At 40.5% G+C, this 15,069-nt stretch overlaps 1 protein-coding gene across 2 annotated transcripts in view; it reads right to left on the minus strand.

Annotated features, from left to right (window-relative positions):
• b3gat1a (beta-1,3-glucuronyltransferase 1 (glucuronosyltransferase P) a) overlaps positions 1 to 15,069 on the minus strand; it is a 194,149-nt gene that overhangs the window by 45,128 nt on the left and 133,952 nt on the right. The gene's annotated exons all lie outside the window — the stretch shown is intronic.

Genomic DNA, 15,069 nt, shown 5'->3' on the forward strand with positions numbered 1-15,069 from the left:
TGTCGCAGGTTTGTTATTGGCCTAATCTAAATTCAATAGGGTTGTCATAAGGGAAGAAAGTAATTATCTCAAAACCATGGGGAATACCCCGTCTGTAGATCCAGCTGACTCGCAGATTCTCAACCTGAGCCTCAGGATTTATATTCAAAAGCTTTCTGAAGCACTGAAGCACTATGAAGCAAGAGTGTTGAAGGTGGTTCACTGTTTCAAAGCATTTGGTATAAATATGGCAACATCTGCTGGCCAAACCCTTGATAATGTATTAGTACGATGGATTAAAGCAGTGATCAACAGCAATTGGCGGCGCCCACAAAGGTCAACACAGCTTGGGTCAAAGCAATTTGAACTTTTGCCGCAACACTGCTCCTCTCTGCACTTAGCAGACATCCGTACAAAGCAGTCACAACATACCCCATACATAATAATGGAAGAGATGATGCAAAAGTTGTTTTTCCGCGATAATGTGAATATGCCATAACATATCTTAAACCAGTAGGTTTAGGAAAAGCAACATGGTTGGCCTTAAAATAAGTATGTAAACTAAGTAAAATATGTATAGAAGCAATGTAAAATCACTATGGAAAACATGTGACAAACATCTCTACGAAACACGTGACTAACGTGACTAACATAACTTACAAAAGAAAACAACGGTCTTCAACACTGGTCTCCTGGTTGAAAGTCCTGGGTTTGTTGGACCCATCAACCTCCCTTCCCACCCGCCATTAGTGGTCTTTCCCCCCTTTTATTCTATGTCACTACATTGCAGTCAGTCCAGACTACATGGCAACGAAATGACACTCCTAATGTAATTTATATTATATATAAGTAAAGTTGAGTCTATATCTTAAATGTAAAACTGTGTATTAATTACTGAAAACACTGGACACTGACAACAACAATAATATCAATATCATGTGCAATACTACTTTTTCCATTCTCATGTGCAATATCACTGTTAATTGTGTGCAATATTAATGTCCAATATGTGCAATATTACTTATTTTCTCATCACATGCAATATTACTTAATTTTCTGTTTTTAGCTTACTTTACCTATTTTTAATTTACTTATCTTATTTACTAATTTTACTAAATGTATTTTACTTAATTGTTATTCGTTTAGGCACTGGTGCTAGAAATAGTACTTTTTATTTTATACAATTGTATTTTATACATTTGAACTTGTGGTAATTTTGTTGTATTTTTGAGCAATCTCTGGCACAAGAATTTCCTTCGGGATTAATAAAGTTCTATCTCATCTTATCTTATCTTATCTTAACTGGGTTTCAGTATGCTTAGGGTATAACCTCAAACATATCGTATTAAAAAAAAAAAAGATATCTTGGGCCCCTACACCATCACACGTAGAAACATACACCCTCCCCTTTCATCACACCGTGTTGTATTTTGTTTTGACATGATGGAGATTGAAAGACCTGTTCAAACCTGCACCTCCTGCATGGCAGGGAACAATACATCACTGCACCCTCCCTGTTAGAGGCTCAACGCCCGCAGCTGGAGCAATGTCAGGTTAAATAATAATAAAAAGAAAAGTCATAGATGTGTTATATGAATAAGATTGTGAGTCATGAAGGAAAATCAATGTAAAACAAAACAGAAACAATAGTCATCATGAAATGATTCACACAAAACAGCACAGAATATAATGTAAACAGACCAGATTTGAAGTGTTTTTCAAAACATTTTAAAAAAGGGACAGTGAGGTGCTCAGCAGGTCATTTCAGTGCCGAGGGACTCTGATGGAAAAAGCTCAAACAGCAATAACTGTCAGCTTAGACTGCGGAGCGACCAAAGCAGGCCAAGGATCTCAAGCTGTGCCTCTGCTCATCGGGGGTTAAAAGCTCAGAGATAAAAACCAGGCACCAGCCAAAAATGTGCCTTTTGTGCCATGCGTAGCTATGGTTACTACGCTGGATATAAATCTGCTGCTGATGGGAGGTGAGATACGGTGAGAAGAGAGGATAGTGATAGCTTTCAAGATAAGCTTTTTAAATGAGGATGGATTTTATTAAGTCATTTAAATGTTTAAATGGATACATTTACTCGGTTACTCCAAAACCTCCACACCTGCCTATCTGCCTCAGGCTGTTTGGAGCTCATTTGTATAATAATAACATAATTATTCATGAGCTACAACTGGGAGTGGCCCCCTCTATTTACAAACACAATGGCTGCGTAAAACAGAAATCTCAATCTACAAACCTAATTGTAGAAAGAAATGTCTCGCTTATATAAAGACCAAAAACACATGACTAAAGATACTCGCAACTAATTTTCTTTTCATGTTTTCCGATACAGTATTTTTTAAATATAGATAATCCCAGTTCTCTCCAGGATATTGTGATATCTTAGAGATTTTTACCATGCAGCATGGTGATGTATTCCATAACTTATTAACATCTCCACTCAGAAACTCTTTCAGGACTTGATTGAGTCACGGCATAAACCCTGAACTTCAGAGTGTGAACTGCGGAAGCGGCTCCATTCTGTCATGTTCTGCTCTACGACCAGACACCAAACGTACGTGGGAGCCCACAGACACGCACACACACATTCACACACTTCCAGACAAGCTCACGCTGAGCGACGAGCTGTGGCTCTGACGTGGGCGTCTGACCACTGCGACCACGATCAGTCTGTGCATCTGACAGTGACAGATAGAGGACAGAACATGAAGACGGAGGATTTGATGGTGGAGGGAGCAGAGAGAGAGAGAGACCAGACAGGGTGGTGTTGGTATTGATTGACTTCAAACCTGCAAATGTAACCCATCAGAATAGAGACGGACATATACACACAAAAGCATCACCAGGAATCAATGCCTCCTCATGCAGAGGTTGTCCTTCAGGAAAAAATCCAATTCACAAAATACAATTTTAAAAAGTGTAAAAATTAGGGCTGTCAAAGTTAACGTGCTAATAACGCGTTAACACAAATTTGATGTTACGCCACTAATTTCTTTAACACATTAATGCAACTTGCGATTTTTAATTAACCTTTTAAAAATCTGACAGGCCACCAATCTTTCAGAAACTGTAGCGGACTATAGCTGGAGTGAAGATACTGGTGTCATATGAAACTAGAAAACCTAAGGAATCCATTGGTACCAATAATGTCATACTAGCTTGTCACAAAGGAGGCTAAATAACGCTCCAAACTTACGCTAAATTCTGGTGAGGAAACACTGGCATGGCCATTTTCAAAAGCGTCACTTGACCTCTGACCTCAAGATATGTGGATGAAAATGGATTCTATGGGTACCCACGAGTCTCTCCTTTACAGACATGCCCACTTTATGATAATCACATGCAGTGTCGGGCAAATCATAGTCAAGTCAGCACACTGACAGCTGTTGTTGCCTGTTGGGCTTCAGTTTGCCATGTTATGATTTGAGCATATTTTTATGCTAAATGTAGTACCTGTGAGGGTTTCTGGACAATATTTGTCATTGTTTTGTGTTGTTAATTGATTTCTAATAATAAATATATACATACATTTGCATAAAGCAAGCAAATTTGCCAACTTGAATGTTGATAAGAGTATTAAATACTTGACAAATCTCCCTTTAAGGTACATTTTGAAAAGATAAAAAATTGGCAATTAATCCGATTAACTATTTTAATCATTGACAGCCCTAGTAAAAATGTGACGATACTTCTCTTCCTTTCTGCACTTGTGATTGTGGTTTATTTTCTATATGTACTGACTGCTATGTGATTTTTGATATATTTTCTAATCTAACACAGAGTCTGGAGGAGAAGCTGCGAGAGCCCTGCGGGGACAATCCTTTCTAATTCTGCTTTCCACCAGGAGCAATGTGCAGGACATCAGAATAAAACACACACACACACACACTGTTAAAGTATATGGACCAACAACAATATATAATACAGTACACACAGAGGCTCACTTGCCCGAGGCAAGAAAGGCAACCACTGCACTATGGCAAGGGAGAAGCACATGCTTATTTCCGCAGAATTCACGATAGTAACTGCTTTTATGTTCATCTTTGCATTGTTGGCCCTTTCCCCAGACATACAATAATCCCATCACTGATAGTAATCTTTTAAGGTATGTGTGATTGTTGTTGAAGAATAATATTGTGGAGTGGAAAATTCCCTACTGAGAAAAAAAACAAAGCCTGTCGTCTGCTGAATCTTTGATGGTGCGTCAGATAATGCCAGAGATAATGACAGACCTGGTGGCCTTTTTTCATTCTGAAGACATCTGTCATTTAAGTGAAAATTGCAGTTTGTCATGAAAGAGAATTCATCGTGCCTTTGAGTATGGCTCTATGATTAATTCAGGCATGTCAGTTGCTGAGTAAATGCTTCTTTATTCTCGTGTAAGTGGTCAATATTAATAATGCACACGCGGGTCTAAGTTCAGCATCCGTCTTGGCAAAGTTCAACATGGTAGGTTTCAGCAGCTGCGCACGACACGCTTGTCACCACATTCTTCCTCTTTCTTTCTCTCTCTTTTCCACTGCAAGCTTGCCACGCCGTCCTTTCTCTCTCTTTCTGTCCCTGGCTCTGAAAGGAGCCGTATGGCTCTGACGCCTATTCGGATAGAAAGATGTGGCCCATCAGCAGTAATTGGAGGAGCTGTGGTGGTTGGGTTTCTCTAGGAGGAGGCGGCGGCGTGATCGATCCCATGGATGGTGGAAGTGGGCAGGCAGGCTGACAACGCTGCATCCCCCACAGCTACTGACAGCTCAATGAAGGCCAAGCCGCAGAGCACAGGATGTCCTTTTACAAGAACAATCATCAAGCGTGCAGGTCACCCTCGAAGCCCCCAGAACTCACAGCCATCCAGTTAAATCATAATTACCCATTTAGTCGATTATCAGCTGGGTAGAAGCACGTTGAATTTAATGTCATTATACTCACACTAAAGAATAAAGGAAATGTCAGAGGCCTAATAGCGATGATGTGATGTAATTATCTCCAAGGTGAATTATTTGAAAGATTTTACAGCGATAATCTCCTGACGCCCTCATACATTATGTGAGGTATACAATTTAATTGCACACTGTGTGCGGTGACACAATGAAAAAGCACGGGATGTGGATGATGGATGCAGCGGAGACTTCACACGAGCAGGATAATTTGCAGGCTGGTGTCAATACCGCGCTGCGTTCTCTCATCGCAGCTTTGGAGGGCAGTCTTTGTTTGTCCTCCTGTTTATGGCTTTTTTCCTCAAGACCAAAAAAACTGCGCTGTGCTGAGCTCAGCCTGACCATTTGGTTGCCATGACGACGCACGGCAGCTGGGACTAGTGGCGTGTTAGAAAAGCTGAGTACGAGTTAACTCAAAATAACTACTTATTTACCTTGCACTGTTGTCTTTATCCTTACCGCTGTCAGACCTCATGTTGCCTATTGTGCAAAGAGGTGACTCTATTTAAAACCTGCTGGCAACTACAACAATACCAACACATAAAAAGGCCAGTCACTGTGAAGATCGTGTTGTACAATTGCATTTTCTTGGCTCTGTTGAATAGATGAGGAAATGTCCTACATACTGCCATGATACTGTGTCCTACATATTTCTTGTGTTATGGCCTCAAATCTTCCAGTGTGGATTCCAACACTACAGTATATCCACCCACAGACTGTATATAAGAAGTGGATGAAATCACCCATTGGTTTGTGGACTAACGGCTCATTCTAAGGTAACAAAAACAATCATGCTTATTTTCAGGTGATTATACACTAAAGAAAACATACTTATTAAAATTATATTCCAATTTATGCCAATAGATCCCCCTAATTGTTACACACTGGTCCTTTAAGGATTAAATTACTTGTTAAATGGATTTTTTTGGACATTGCAGCAGGAGTTAAGAGCAACACTCATCCTCCAGGAGTTTGGCAAATAGTTCTGAACAGCCTCCCCTCGACGCTACCTGCTGATCCCCCTCAGGGAGAACTTCTGACAGAGACAGAGGACAGGAGAAGGTTGTGGCTTTACAGGCAATCCCCCTATAATATTACCTCTCTTCCCCCTGCCACACACACACACACCACCACCGCCACCCACCACACCATTTCTGGAATACACTGATCCCTGTGAAGAATTTCCAGCCTCAGCCAGAGCTGCAGAGCTGTACAGGAATAACATCAGCAGCCTGAAGGTGCTGCTGGGCGAAACAGCCAGAATCTCAGTTGGTCTCTGGGGTATAAATAGATAATAGCTCCATGTGGTGTCCTGTTGGAACGCAACACCACTCTGAAATATCAAGAGTTACTCATTTTATCTATTTATTTACATTTCTAAAAGAAACAAAAAATGCAGCTTTGTTATTTTCATATAAATATGATGAAATTATAAACTAAGGGAATACATTGAAGCATAAGCTCAACCAGAACTATGCTAAAAAACGTATATCTTTTTATCTCCCACTCATTCAACACTGGCTCATTGGTCATAATTCTTGCTATAACAGTTAAGGCACTCAAATACTGACATATTATCAATAAGAAAAAATAAATTACAAAAATAAAATCATAAATGTCTGTAATGTAAATTTAATGTTCCATCTTAAGGCTGTTGGTAAATCCTCAACTGCTGCTTATGCTAGTTTATACAGGGCAGGCACAGCAGACTAAAATTCACACGTGAAGGCTCACGCACTTTGACCATAAGCTTTAAGTCTGTATTGTTTACGATCGAGTGTGGTCGTATATGCAGCGATAAACACTCATAGCATTAGATATTACTTTGGCACGGTGTGAATCTGCAGTGGGAGGCTGTCTGAAAACTGTGGGGGAACGGACTCTCCGTCCAGTCTGCTTTTGTTTCGCTCCGCTGCTCGACACATTCAGGTGATGCCGTCGTAATTAAGTGTTTCACTTGTCCACATATAAACCCGACTTCAGTTGAACAGTGTCGGCGTACAGTTTGACACAAATCGTTGTCAGTTTAGCTCGACTATCATGAGCTACTGGGCGCTACAGCGCTACTATCATTCCTGGTGCGCTACCAAAACTTTCCGGGTAAAACTCACGCTCCAGAGTTTCTGTTCCGCTTGGCGAGTAGTAGACATAAACAGCTGTTTGGGTAACGGCGAACCGAAAGGATGTCGCGGACCGAACTGAACATCCTGAACCGAACGGTTCGGGTCAAATACACGAACCGTTCCAGACCGCAGAGCTAGACATCATGGCTAAAGCTGCATGCTAACTCTGTCATGGACAGGAAACGTTATCGTATTGCGGTAACGTGCGGTCAAGCCAGTATCTCCGTGGTCAAATCATCCGACGCTACAACTATAGAGCACCCATATACTGACATTTATGTTAAATGCATTCAAACGGCCCCGATGGAGCTGACCATGGATGTATAAAGAGAACGGAGCTGACGGGAGAGCTAGCGACGGACTTGGCAAAGTTAGCGGAAGTATACAGACGTACTAACGGAACTGTATATACAACATACATATATGGATATAAGATTGATGGATTATATTCACCAGAAGTATAAAACATTACATGTCCCTTATAAATTAAATAGAAAGTACCACTAATTAGTGAAGGAAATGTCTTTATTCTTTGATTTTTGAGTTGCTGGAAATAATTTAATAAATAATGCCTGACAATGACTGATATATTTGACTTCAGGACATCTCTGACTACATACATGCTGAAAATCAAACATTTTTACTGTATTAATTTTGATATTTTCCAAAGTAAAAGTCTCTAGAACTGTATGATTCAACTTTTTCCCATGGTCTAGTGTTAAAAAAATTAACAATAATCACAATAAATCGTAATATCGAATCACAATACTTGAAGAATCGCAATACGTAAAAATCACAATACATATCGAATCGGCACCCAAGTGTCGTGATAGTATCGAATTGGGAGATAGGTGTATCGTCTCAGCCCTACAAGAAAACATTTACACCACCTTGCTGAACTTGTGTGAATCCAAACTGTTGACTCACAGCTGCTGTGTACTTCACTGCATCCCTGTAGTACCTTTACCCTTGGAGTGGGCTATATGACAGGCCGGTGTTGGTGTTTCGAGTACCATTACACAAATAGCGCACTCACTTTCAAAGTGAAGAAGCAACCACGACCTCTCTCTAGATGCCTTTCATCTTCACAGCTGGCGCTAAACATATCAGGGTCATTTTCAGCTTCTGCGGGAGTTCAATAGATCCCAGGGAGACAATCAAGGGGGGAGGGGAGGTCATTTCTACTCTTGGCTAGCAGTGTAGGTAACTGCTGGTGTTTGCACTTGGCAGCTTCGCCTCTCATGTTTGGTTGGAGGCATTACACCTGCAGAATGGTGAGAGCGGCCACCAGACACTTTGGGAAACTTTGGAGGTGATGACACGCTCGAGGCTCGCAGTGTAGTCGCTGCTCCCGTGATGAATGTTTATGAGCTGCCATTATCACAACTGTGGTCGTCGCTGTAGAAAGACAACAAGCCCGTGCTGCTTGAAATATTTATCAAGTTATCTCACCTACTTTGTCTTTTCACAGTATCCCACTCTATGTGATTATTGTTCACAACACTTCTGCTGACCTCTGCACTTTAGTGAGCATCATAAGGATTGGGGCGGTATGACTGCAGCTCACTTAGCGGCATGAAAGATCTTTACTGTTAATGATGCATATAAAAGAAGGCAGCCGTTATAAATTCATCACTTCTTATCCACAGCCTTGACTATAACACTTGAGCTTAGACTTGAGTGAGATATTATGGATATGTCATATTTCATTTTAAATTAACTTGCCCTATGGCTGAAACAAGAGTCTACAGCAGCTCTGTGAGGCTGTACTTAGGCACAGTGCTGCTTTGAACTAAGTGCTAACATCAGCATGCTAAGAAACTTGATCGGGATGTCCCGATCAAGTTTCTTTGGCCCGATCCGGGTCCTGTCATAGAGAAACTTTACCTTGATCCACACACGTCAAACTCATGACGGCGCTAGATGAAAAGTCAGGTAAGTCAGTAAGATTCATCCTCTGGTGACCATAAATGTCATGGGAATCCATCCCATAGTTTTTCAGTGGACCAAAACGGTGGACCGAACGGTGGCTAAAAACCTGTCTGTCACACTTTAAAACTCTAATAACATTTCACTTGTATTTTTTTCCATGGATTTATGTGAAGTGCCTAAATATGTAGGCTACTGTTGGGAGTGTGTTACTGTGTTGTAGTGAATGCCTCTGCATTAGAGCTGACCTCTAATCATCTATCACATTACCTACATGTTTCACTCCACAGCCGAAACACTGGCAGTCTGAACACGACCGTGGCCGCCTGTGCAGTCAAGCAAACAATAAGAAAATCCTTCTAACATGCTCTAACAATTGAATCCTGTGCCAGCTGCAATTATAAGTTGCTCCCCGAGGTGCTCTCCTTGACACCCTAAAAAGGTAATATACCTTCTGCCGAGGAACACAATCACATGGTTCATACTCCCAGTCTGCATAATTACAGGGGCTCTGGGAAATTGAAGGGCTCCGCTACCCGTAAAACAGGGGGCTTAAGTAATCTTAGTGAGAGGGGAGGCATTAAAAAGAACATGGATGTCCTTGTTGGATCAGTGCTACTGCACGGCTTGGACAACCTGCCACGTTTGGATAAAGACATGGTTAACAGTTCCCTCACGGCCTCGTCTGACAAGCAGCGGTGTGAGCAGCATGATGACTCCTACACCAGGTTTAAATATAACAATTGGCTTTATGTAATGCTCAGCTGCAATTACATACAAGCAACAAGCTACAGATGTAAACATCTATCTATCTAACTAAGTATTGCAATTCAATATTAGGATTGATTGCAAATTGTGTTAACTTTTGTAACACTAGACCACGGGAAAAAGTTGAATCATACACTTCTAGGGACTTTTACTTTGGAAAATATCTAAATTAACACAGTAAAAATATACAGTTCCCTTTGTTCTCCCTCTTTTTACAATACATTCGTCAAGTCTATCGCCAGCTCTCCCGTTAGCTCCGTTCTTTTTATACATCCATGGTCAGCTCCAATGGGGCCGTTTGAATGCATTGAACATAAATGTCAGTGTATGGGTGCTCTACAGTTGTAGCGTTGCCAGATTTGACCAATACCGCAATACGATAACGTTTCCTGTCCATGACAGAGTTAGCATGCAGCTTTAGCCATGATGTCTAGCTCTGCTTTTCCTGGCAATGTGTGAAACCCAAAGTGTTTCCAAACTTTACTGTATGTGTAGTGTTTACCACGTTGGATTTAACATGTGAGGGTGCATGTCGTATGCACGTGGACCATCCGCCGTTTTCTACTTTCTAGTTTCGGCTTGCTGCGGTTTGTTTCGGTTGTATATAAGCGGTAACTTCCTATTCTATCTTTTTATCTTTTTATCTATCAATCTATCTATCATTATTCAGTCAAAGTTTTGAGACAGAAAAAGTATTTGTAACAGAAACTGTATGAGCGGACAGCGTATTTCTCACGAGATGAATCTCAACTGACAGCTCCGATCAGAAGAGAGACAAATGACGAGGCATCCGCCCCCGTCTGCCGTCAGCAGGCCCGACAGAGCACTGTCTGGTTCACTCAGTGCTCTTTCAGGCACTGCTTCACATTCGATCAGGGGATTTTGACCTCTGAGTTTTCTATTACATGATGCTTCCTCCAGAGTCACAACAACACAGTGCCATGTGCTGGTGACTGGTGAAAAAGTTGCTGGCAGTTACAGAGGCGTTTCATCTTGATTTGATACGGTAGTGTGGTCTCTTGGCGAAGCAAACATTTTCAATCCATTGACTGAGGAGCAAGGAAAACATACCGTGCAGAAAGGATGCTGTTGAATCCATACTGATAGATTTTGAAGGCACAGTACGAGTTCATTTATCTGATAGCTGATTCGACAGGACTGGGAGAGGCTACGGTGCCTATTTCGCCCCAAAACTTTTTAAAATGCAGAGTCCAGCACATTTTATGCTTCCCTCAGGCTCTATTTGCTGCAAGTCTTTTAAAGCGTCTTCTGCAAACCTCTCAAATGGATCATTTCATAATGAGGCTTCTACTCTATAAAATCTTTCAACAAATCATAAAAGATATACTCTGTGGTGATTAATTGATTTGATACACTCCTGGGACTGTCAGTCCAGACCTCTGCTCTTGGCTGTAACATAAAGGTTTTCGTCAGATGGGAGATCTCTGATCTCAGATCTCTGCGAGCCATTACAGCCAGGCTCAAAGCGATCAAACCCAGGAGACACACCATGATTTGGGTCTAAAGACGCCTTTCCTTTGCCAGTTTCCCGCAGAGCCTGCATGAGAAAATTACTCTGTATTGGTTTCTTTGTTCCTTCTACTTAATTGCTGCAGAGCTGCAATATGTCAGCTCGGTCCGCGGGAAGAAACAGCCTCCGCCTCGCTTGCAGGATGAGTTTTCCTGCCATTAAGAAGATCCTCATTCTAATTGCAAGTATTTTGTGAGACAGGCGCTCTAATGAAGGGAAGGATATGCCGACATAGCAGATCACATTACAAACATTGGAGGTAGAAGTGTGGTCTAATTACAGACTGGGATAGAAAAAGAAACTGAGGTTGTTGGATGTATTTCAGATGTATATAATCTATCTGCAAACGGTCGATGTTAGAAAAGATAAACCCTCTCATCAGCGGCAGATTAATGGCAGGAGAGATTCCAGTTGTGATTATCTTGCTGAGTCCAATTATCTTTCCACCGTGCACTTCACACATTTTCCAACTTTATCTGAATGACTTTTTTTTTGGCACGTGGCATACAGTATGTGTGCAGACATGTATGTATACATGTATTTCTAAGTTTTCTGTGTAGGGCTCTCAAAGTTAACGCAATAATAACACGTTAACGCAAATTTGTTTTAACGCCATTAATTTCTTTAACGCATTCACACAACTTGTGATTTTTAGGATTTTTTGTACCGGGCTCAGTTTTAAAGTTAAAGTGAATATACTGGCATCATGTGAAACTGGTAAACCTGAGGAATACTTTAGTACCAACCATGTCATACTAGCTTGTCGGGAAGGAGGCTAAATGACGCTCTAAACTTAAGCTACATTTTTGATAAACTGGCATGGCCATTTTCAAAGGGGTCCCTCGACCTCTGACCTCAAGATATGTGAATCAAATTGGGTTCTATGGGTACCCACGAGTCTCCTCTTTACAGACATGCCCACTTTATGATAATCCATGCAGTTTGGGGCAAGTCATAGTCAAGTCAGCACACTGCTTCAGTTTGCCACGTTATGATTTGAGCATATTTTTTATGCTAAGTACAGTACCTGTGAGGGTTTCTGGACAATATGTGTCATTGTTTTATGTTGTCAATTGATTTCCAATAATAAATATATACATCCATTTGCATAAAGCAGCATATTTACCCACTCCCATGTTGATAAGAGTATTAAATACTTTACTCTACAAATCTCCCTTTAAGGTACATTTTGAACTATCTGTGCTATCTGTGCTGAATGTGCAATTAATGTTTGATTAATCGCAATTAACTATGGACAGTCATGTGATTTATCAAGATTAAATACTTTAATTGATTGACAGCCCTACTTCTGTGTTAATGTAGGTGTATACAGGTATGTCTCCAATGGTTAAGTGCTGTAGGAGTAGCCTCTATTTGGGAACTGACCTGTCACAGCGAGACTGCATGTTCACTGAGGCTCCCTGTGGACACTCAACCATGCGTAACACTCGCTCAAGGCAAAAGAAAAAAATAGCGGCTTTATGAAGTGACTGATAGGATGTACTGCAGCGGCGGGTATAAGACCTAGAATTCTCCACAGTGTTACCAAAGAAAAACTGGCCTCAGTGTGAGTGACTGACATTGAATTGGAGGGCATGGAGGTCTAAAGCTTACTCTTTTATCTGATCTCAGAGGGCCAAAAGTGGTGTACGGCCTGCATTTCCGACAATTTTGTGCTTGCAGCACACAGCTGAAACATTTATAAGCAGGTAAGGAAGTGCATTCTCTCTGTATTGTGTCTCTTATTACACATGTACTTTACATTTTCTTGCAACAGCAAAGACTATCTGTTCTATCAAATTCAGACTTCCAAGAGTTTGGGAAAATATTTTGCTTTGAATACTTTGCCTTGAACATTTTGAGAACAACTGTCAGGCTGCAGTTGCAGGAGAGTGTAGCTATAAGTTTTGGTTTCAAACGTCTCTGCAAAGAGTCTTCACTCTGAACGGAAGTGAAAATTAGAGGCAACACGAAAGCTTAAAACATTTTTGAAAAACGCAAGATAACGAGTAAAAATGAAAGGGTCTGCAGGAAAATAAGCAAAACTACTGGAGTTTTAGGCAAGTTTAAAATCGCTCTGTATCTAAGCTGTATCACACACATACGCAGGCACGCGCCACAGTCCAAAGCGTCAGTGTTAGCTAAGTTAGCTGCAGCTAATTTACAGTCTCGTCCAATGGCTGTTTGTGGCTGCCCTTCAATGAACAAAATCAAGCAAATAAAGCAAGACCTCAATTTGCTTCGTATTCAGTTTGAACACACACACTTTAAAAGAAATAAAAAAGTTCCACCAGGGAAGTCTCTTTAGCTGTTTCATTAAAAACATGTTAACATTAAATCTAGGAAATGGAGAAAGATTAGCTACTCTTAGCTTGTTTCCTTTTGTCATTAGTATGGTTACACTTATAAGACTTTGCAGACTGTGCATGCAGACTTTTGTAACTTGAAAATGTGTACAGCCACTAATAACAAAACTTTTAATATGTTAAACCTGCAGTAGGCAGAATATTTTTAGCATCATTGGGTAAAAATTCAATAATAACCTTTCAGCATATTGTAATTCAAGTGTTCTGAGAGACTACTAGACTTCTTCACATCCTCAGGACTCTGTTTTCAGGCTTTAAAAAAACTAGCCTGTGACGGGAGACTTTGACCAATCACAGGTCATTTCAGATATAGAGCGTTCCTATTGGCTGTTCATTCAACGGAGGCAGCTGTCAATCACTCGCAAACTCCGATCAAACGGTCAAACTAGGCAGCGTTGATCAAATACGAATCAATATTCTGTTACTGTAATGACTATTTCTCGCCTCAAATGTTTTCAGAAACATCTTGTAGTGTATTGTTTAGCTGTGAAATGAGAAGGTTTGTGACCCGACAGCCATGTTGAGATCTGTTGAGGAAATACCAAACACCGCCCACCAGCCGGAGCAAACTTTCTAATTTCAAAGCTAAACAGTACAAGATGTTTCTGAAAACATTTTGAGACGAGAAATAGGCATTACAGTAACAGAACATTGATTCATATTTGATCAGTATGGTCAGAGAGTTTGTGTAATGTAAATGTTGTGTAATGCATTGTTAATGATATCGCCGTTTCTTAATAATCTTTTTCAAACAAAAGCCAAGCAATGAATTCAATTAAACTGAACAGATTCCTCAAACCCAATAGATTTCCATATGGAGCTGCACCGCTTTGAGCACTAAGCACAAAGTGCAATTAAACAGTCCCTCCCTGGTAAACAAAGCATCGAAGGCAATACATCCACTGTGATTATTTACCACCCTGAGCACTCAGCAAAAATCAATAACATGTGCAAACATCAAACCAAACAAGATTTGCAAATCAGTTTTCATAAAAAAAAATGCAGAGGGTAAAAAAAAAAAACAATCCTCTACACTACACAGAGCCACTGGTGATAAGAATAATTATCCTGGGAAGTTTAAGAGTTTTAAGGATTCTTTTGCATTTGGGACGTGGATGGTTTAAACTGAAAGTCAGAGTCAAAGTCAGCTCATAATTAAGCCAACACAAAGTGTGTATGCATGTGTATGTCCTTGTAATGTGTGTGTGTGTGTGTGTGAGAGAGAGAGAGAGAGACAGAGAGAGAGAGAGAGATTTCACATTTAAATTTAAACTTGCATTAATTAATGGTTTTAATACTGACATTGAATAAAATGACTGTGTAATGTGAAAGAGTCGCTCATAGTGCCAAAATGACTAAGAATCATAAGCTGGTAGCTCTATGGAGCTTCTTAGCTTCTATTTTATCTCATTATTTAGCTTTTAAGCTCATT

The sequence above is a fragment of the Sebastes umbrosus genome, chromosome 7 (genome assembly GCF_015220745.1).
Source record: "Sebastes umbrosus isolate fSebUmb1 chromosome 7, fSebUmb1.pri, whole genome shotgun sequence".
NCBI classification, from domain to species: domain Eukaryota; kingdom Metazoa; phylum Chordata; class Actinopteri; order Perciformes; family Sebastidae; genus Sebastes; species Sebastes umbrosus.